Source organism: Chiloscyllium plagiosum, chromosome 11, assembly GCF_004010195.1.
Source record: "Chiloscyllium plagiosum isolate BGI_BamShark_2017 chromosome 11, ASM401019v2, whole genome shotgun sequence".
Lineage (NCBI taxonomy): Eukaryota > Metazoa > Chordata > Chondrichthyes > Orectolobiformes > Hemiscylliidae > Chiloscyllium > Chiloscyllium plagiosum.
The window spans coordinates 47,169,627-47,177,490 of NC_057720.1; the positions used below are offsets into that span (position 1 = coordinate 47,169,627).

Below are 7,864 nucleotides of genomic sequence, written 5' to 3' on the forward strand. Positions count from 1 at the left end.
GTGTGTGTACTTATGTATGTGAGAGTGTATGTGTTTGAGAGAGAATGTATGTGTGTGTGAGAGATAGTGTTTTTTATGTGAGGGATAGTGTGTTTGTGTGAGAGTGTGTGTGGGTGACGGAAAGCATGTATGTGTGTGTGAGACAGAGAAAGTGTGTGTGTATGTGAGTGTGTTTGAGAAAGGGTGTATGTGTGTGTGTATGTGAGAGTGTATGTGTGTGAGGGACAGTGTGTTTGTGTGAGAGTATGTATATTGTGATGGGGTCACCTGTAGTGCGACATGAACCCAAGATCCCAATCAAGGCCATCCTCATGAGTACCGAACTTGGCTATCAGCCTCTGCTTGGCGAGTCTGCGTTGTTGTGTATCCTGAAGTCCGCCTTAGAGGACATTTATTCAAAGATCCAAGGCCAAATGTCCTTGACCGCTGAAGTGTTCCCCCACTTGGAGGGAACCAGGGATGCTTCATCCCAGTGGGGGAACACTTCAGCTGTTAAGGACATTTGGCCTTGGATCTTCAGGTAAGCATCCTCCAAGGCCACCTTTGGGATACACACCAATGTAGACTTGCTGAGCAGAGGCTGATATCAAAGTTTGATACTAATGAGGATGGTCTCAAATGGGATCTTGGGTTTGTGTCGCACTACAGGTGACCACACCACACTATACACTCTTATGCACACATATACACACACACACTCGCATGCACACACGCACATATAAATCTACAGGATGAACTAACATTTGCAGAATTGTATTTGCAGATACATTATATTTTGTTCAAAAAGCACACAATTTGTAGACAGTCAGTCAATGTGGCATTTTATAAATTTCTAATTTGGAAACAAAACCAGTCTGACTCCAGGTTAAGACACAGACAGATTATAAACAAGACCTCACACCGAAAATGCATTGTCTGACCTGAGATATCACCTCTTTTAGACTGATAAATCTTAGGTTATCTCAGAGTAGTAACTTAAAAGAAGTTCTGGGATTTGTATGTTAATCAATCGAAACCTGCATCTTTATTCTAACTGTTTAAAGATTTAACAGCCATCTTAGGTTTGTTCAAAATGTTTGCATCAGTTGTATGACCATTTGATCTTTTACTTGTAAATTCTGTGTCAGATGGCTCCTTTCTCACTAGCACCTGAAGAATGAGTGAGGTTCCAAAAGCCTGTATTTTAAAATAAATCTGTTGGATTACAAACTGATGTCATGTGATTTTTGACCTTGTCCAACCCAGCCCAACACTGGCACCTCCACATCACTGTTAACTGCCATTGTCAATGGTGGTCTTGTGAGAGAGATGGCTGCCAATGTATGGGAAGTGCTCAACATATTCCAGAGTTAATCCAACAACATATATAGTGGGTAGAATATTTGGCTGACCAGGTGTAAGTTGAATAATGAGTTTCGTATTGGCAACCTTCAAGAACATGCCAGGAATGCAGAATTGAAGAGATCAAAAGTGGCTTACAAATCTAGTGCAGATTGGGCCATGACACTGCAGTGTATGCCAGCTGTATTTATAATGGTCAGTTTATTTTGTCATTGCGGCAACTGCAGTTAGTTTTCTAACTTGACAGTAAATAATTGTGCCACCAGAGGGAGCTTTTGGGAGGCACTTGTTCGCAATTATCCAAAATGACGACAATTTATCTATCAAAAGGCATCTTGGTTTTGAGTCCCAGTGTCTCAATAATGAGGCAGAGTGGTGGGGAAGAAGGAAAAAAAAAAGGAAGAAAAACCTGCACTCCAAATCCCAGTACCTCATTGGAGTTCCTTCTATATGGTTTGTATTCACTGAAGTTCAGAAGAATAAGGGGTGACTTGAGTGAAACATACAATCCTGAAGGCTCTTGACAGCATCAAAATGAAGAGGATATTTCTTCATATGAGAATATGTAGAACTAGGGGTTAATGCTTAGAAATAAGGGATCACCCATTTAAAACACAAGTGGTGTGATTTATTTTCTGTACGCATGAGTCTAGAGAACTCTCTTCCTGAAAAGGTGGTGGATGGAGAGTCCTTGAATATTTTAAGGAAAAATCAAATAGATTCTTGTTCAGAAGGGGTTGAAAAGTTATCGGTGTTGAAGGGAATGTGGATTTGAAGTTACAATCAGATCAGCCATGGTCTTATTGAATAGCACAGCAGGCTTGAGGGGCTGAATGGCCAACTCGTGTCCTGAATGCATGGTCACATGTCCATGGAGCCCAAAGATCTGTGTGCCAGGATCAGCATATTCAGTCACATGAAGGCCCACTACAGAGCCTGAGTAGACATCATTATCAAGGAAAATCCAACAATGACATATTCCAGTTAATAAAGACCAAAATGCTGTTGCCATTTTTTAAATGGATTTGTCGATCTGCAGTCATGCTTTCAGGAAATTATGTCTCTGTTTATCCGCATCTTTTAGCAACTTTCAATTGAGTGCACACTCTAATTCCTTTCTCTTTTGCATCCAAAATATGTTATTTCACAGTTAATCATATTAAATTGCATCTACTAAATGTTAGCCCTTCTCCTAAACTCATTCTATCTTTCTGAAATATTTTAGTGTTTTCTTACTCTTTCCCAGAGGAACTGATGGCCTAATGCTTTATTGTTGAACTGTTAATTCAAAGACACAGTAATGTTCTGAGGACCGTCATGGCAGATGGGGGGACTTGAATTCAATTTTTAAATTTCTGAAATTAAGAATCTAATGATAACCATGAATCCATTATCAATTGTCAGAAAAAAAACATTTCTCATGGAATACAGGGAGAGCTAGCCATTTGGATACAGAACTGGCTTGAAGGTAGAAGTCAGAGGGTGGTGGTGGAGGTTTGTTTTTCAGATTGGAGGCCTGTGACCAGTGGAATGCCACAAGGATCGGTGCTGGGCCCACTACTTTTCATCATTTGTAAATGATTTTGCTATGAACATAGGAGGTATAGTTAGTAAGTTTGCAGACGACACCAAAATTGGAGGTGTAGTGGGCAGCGAAGAAGGTTACCTCATATTACAACGAGATCTTGATCAGATAGGTCAATGGGCTGAGGAGTGGCAGATGGGGTTTAATTTAGACAAATGTAAGGTGCTGCATTTTGGGAAAGCAAATCTTAGCAGGTCTTATACACTTGATGGTCCGGGGGAGTGTTGCTGAACAAAGAGACCTTGGAGTGCAGGTTTATAGCTCCTTGAAAGTAGAGTCGCAAGTAGATAGGATAGTGAAGAAGGTATTTGGTATGCTTCCCTTTATTGGTCAGAGCATTGAGGATATGGGAGTTGGGAAGGTCATGTTGCAGTTGTACAGGACATTGGTTAGGCCACTGTTGGAATATTGTGTGCAATTCTGGTCTCCTTCCAGTCAGAAGAATGTTGTGAAACTTGAAAGAGTTCAGAAAAGATTTACAAGGATGTTGCCAGGGTTGGAGGATTTGAGCTATAGGGAGAGGCTGAATAGGCTGTGGCTGTTTTCCCTGGAACATCGAAGACTGAGGGGTGACCTCATAGAGGTTTATAAAATTATGAGGGGCATGGATAGGATAAATAGACAAAGTCTTTTCCCTGGGGTGGGGGAGTCCAGAACTAGAGGACAGGGGTTTAGAATGAGAGGGAAAAGATATAAAAGGAACGTAAGAGGCAACGTTTTCACACAGAGGGTGGTACGTGTACGGAATGAGCTATCAGAGGAAGTGGTGGAGGCTAGCATAATTGCAACATTGAAAAGGCATCTAGATGGATATATGAATAGGAAGGGTTTAGAGAGATATGGTCAAGTGCTGGCAAATGGGACTAGATTAGTATAGGATATCTGGTCGGCATGGACAGGACGGACCGAAAGGTCTGTTTCCGTGCTGTACATCTCTACGACTCTATGACTCTATCTGGTTCACTTTCGGGTGAGAAATTGCCATTCTTACCTGGTCTGGTCTACATGTGACACTAGACCCACAGCAATGTAGTTGACTCTTAGCTGCCCGCTGGGTAATTAGGAATTGGCAATAAATGCTGGCCTGCCTGATGAGGCCCTCATCACATGAATGAATTTTTAAAAAACCTGTATTATATTTAAAAGCTAATATAACACCCTTTAGGGAAGAAAATCTGTCTATGAGTGACTTCAGATGCAACGTAGTTTACTTTTTATTACCTCCCCGAAATGATCTGGCAAACCACTTGGTCCAAGGGTAATTAGGGATGGGCAATAAATGTTGGCTTCATTAGAAATGCCCAGATCCCATGAACAAATAAAACAAAATAGTAAACCAATAATTATGTTTATTAAAGAAATCTGGTTGATAGACCCTTTTATTTAAAACCTGACTACCTTAGAGACAGGGAAATATATTTGTATTTTATGTTGTGACCTGTGGAATAGTCGACTACAGTGACAGTGCAGTCCTCTATGCTTGGTGATAGTAAAAGCCATTGTCCTCTTGCTAGTATCATCTGCCTCTTGCATCATTCCAGACTTCATGCACTTAGAGGGTTGACATTATTAAGTGCTTGCAACTTCTCTGCAGTCTGCAGAGCACCTATTTATCGTAACTCTTTGTTTCCCTGACCATCAGCCAATGTTCTAACCATATTGACCCATTTGCTTTTATGCTTGAATTTTTCAAACAAACCTCTTGTGAGACACTTTGTATGTCTTCTGAAAATGAGTGCTGAAAGTCCATGCATCCTATATCTACCGCATTCTTGTTTTCAATCTACTCAGTAATTTCTTTAAAAAAACCAGATTAAGCTTATTGAACATATATTACATACAATAAGGCTCACTAATTTACACTTCTATTGCTCACTTGTTTCATGTTGAATTATGAACTGTAACATGTTTGGCCACAAGTGACACTAAATTAGATGGTCTACAATTACCTGGTATATCCTGAACTTGCATCTTAAACAATGGTGTGCCTGACAGTTTAATTCTTCATAAGTGCAGTACAATAATTTTTTTACTGGCATTCAATCTGATTACAAATTCTTTATGGTCACAAAGGAATAATTGGAACTGTTGAAGAATGAAAAGAACCTTACGCTTTAAAGGTAATTATAATTTCTCACAGTATTTATTTCTAAACAGTCTCATACAATAATAAAGCTCAATAAATTATCATTCTGTTCTGACTGATTTCATTCTACACAAAGATACAGGGGTCAATATTCACCTTTAATACCTGGCAACAACAAGGTGGTACCAGCCTCAAAATGGACTCTGGAGTCAACACAGATAAAGGCTAGCAACACATTGGAAAGGTCCTAAAGCTATCTCAGGTAGTTAGCTTCTTTCCATGTATAATTCAAGGTATTATTGATCTGTCATTTCACATCGGAGTGTGAATTTGTATACTCTGATCTGCTCCATAGCTGCTGGAGTTGTTAGGATTAGGGTTAGGCTGAGAATCACACAAGTTAAGTTTGATATTAGTGCCACATAACAATAATCTGGATGACTGGACCATGATTACAGCCTTCACATCTTCTGATATACTGTATGGTCAAATACTGGGAAACCTCCATCTGCTGAGCTGCACCGAGACACTGTGCAGTTGTGGCCGGTTGTTAATAAGGTCAATGACTTCAAACTGAGGCTGCTTTGTAAGCCTACAAGCAAGCAACTGGCACACTGGCACCAAATCTGCCTACAGATCAGAAATTAAACCTACAATGTTCCTGGTCTTTACAACTCTGGCATACTAACTAACATTTGCCAAGTGAGCAATTCAGGCAGTCAGAAGTGATGTTTACTGAGAACAAGACTTATTACTTGTACATCTATTTCCATTATGGGAAGCAGCAGCAATAATTTGCAGAAAGTAAAACATGCACAAACATGAAATAACAATTTGAGTTACTTCAATAGATGAAAGCAAATATTCAAAAGATATTCACTGATAGTTAATAATCCAGTCATACATGAGTAGTCAACCTATTGTTCTCATTTCTCAGCTGGTGTGATGATCACTGCTGCGTGAAAATGTAACTATTAACTAAATAACACCTTAAGTAATTGTTAAAAAGGCTACCTTTCCTTTGGTTTCTTTAAGATTAATTATGCAATATTTGCCAGCAATATCATGTTGCCTCAGAGAGCACAACCTAGACTATCATATGTCTGTGCACCTCTAACATAGGCTATTGAAATCACCATGCACCATTTAAAATGTTAGAATAAAATAATCAATTTTGGGGTTGATTTCTGGCAGTTAATGAAATTTTAGGAAAAATGCAAAGTGTCATTGGTTTAAATTAAACAGTAAATGGGTAAATTTGACCAAGTGAATGTCAACATATTCTTTGTCCTTTAGCATTGATCCATTTATGATGTAAATGTTATGATTATTTAGACTTAGCGATTTTTTTTCCTATTACTAAAACTTATTTTGCACAATTGAATATTGCATGAAATCTTGTAAGAACAATGAATTATTTACATATCTTTAGGTGCTAGTTCAAGAGAGTCAAGGAAATTAACAATTCTCTTTCACCAGATTAATGAAATTTGTCATATCAAGTACTGGATCTCCTTAATGGGTGATTTGTCCCAGGTAAGTGGAATGTGCCTGTTCAATGGACAAAATGAAAAGTAATTGGAAAAAGCCATTAGAACCAACAGGCCTATTCTTTCTTGTTTGATTTCAGTCATAGATAGCTATTGAAATCACCATACCGATCACAAATGTTTTTCCCATGAAATACATCTTATCATCTCTTGGCCTCTCAGATCAGTCTCTGCCTCCAAGAAGACTGACACAATCGCTGCTTCAACCCACCTTTCATAATGCTACTCATAGCCATTAATTGTTCACCATACTGGATGGTCTTGGAAAATTTGTCTTCCCTCCAGCTCAGAAGAGCATAGATTGTTCAGCATCACCATCATTCATTCAATTCATATAAAAAAGACTTAGCATTCTGCCATTTTTCGAACTGTTAGTGCTTAACAGTTCAACGTCATGCAGATTGTTCAGAATATATTTGAATGGTATTGGTCCTATTTTTCCACACGGAGACTTAGAACATTGTTCAAATTTTATTATGGCTTTATTTTTGGAACATGCTTAAACCTTAAATATGTCCATCCCAGAACTTCAAGTTATGAAACATTCAATGTACAAGCTTTGGTAAATGGTGAAATTTAAGGGTTTGCCCGAAATTGTGTAACTTTAACGTCTGTGAGAATTGATCATCATGTGCAAGCTAAATGGTGCTGCAATTTTTAGTTAGCAGACCATTACATGAAATAAAAAATATTAATTTGACCAGTTTGAAAATGGTTAGCGATAGTCATAAACAGGTTCTGCAAAAATATTGATCACAAAAACAACTTAAGACTTAAAATGTTTATTTTCTCCATATGGCAAATCTCAATTGAGACTCGGTCTTCATTCTTACTTGTTCCCTTTTGCGCTCTGCCTTTTTTTTTTGGATGCTTTTCTGAGCAGTTTCTAGAGTAAAGGATATTTGATTTTCTATATTGCAGAGCCTAAGTTTGCTGCTCACCAGTAATGGTGCAGCAGTCCAGCAGATGGAAATTCCATCTTTCACAAGGATGTGCCTGGATTCCAGCTGATCTTGGCATAAAGCCTGACTTCTTCTGTAAATCAATCTACGAGAGATGTAGCGACTGGCTGACACTGACGTTTCCCAGGTGAAACGTAACTGGCGGTTTCAGTGCTGCCTATGTGACAATAAAGTATCTTTTTTTTATTCAAACAACTGATTACTCTGCAATTAATCGCATTGGCTTTGTGGCCTATAAAGGGAAGGTGATATTATTAGGGAAGACTGAACAGACTGGCGTACTATTATATTGAGAAGAGAAAATAGAGGTGACCTGATAGAGTTCTTTCAAATTAGGGAG

At 38.7% G+C, this 7,864-nt stretch overlaps 1 long non-coding RNA gene across 1 annotated transcript in view; it reads left to right on the forward strand.

The window, feature by feature from the left end:
• LOC122554365 overlaps nucleotides 1-5,268 on the forward strand; it is a 29,585-nt gene extending 24,317 nt beyond the window's left edge. Inside the window, exons 2-3 of the long non-coding RNA XR_006312977.1 lie at nucleotides 5,000-5,046; nucleotides 5,149-5,268. This is a non-coding gene — a long non-coding RNA (uncharacterized LOC122554365). The remainder of the gene's footprint in view (nucleotides 1-4,999; nucleotides 5,047-5,148) is intronic.
• The last annotated feature ends 2,596 nt before the right edge of the window (nucleotides 5,269-7,864 follow it).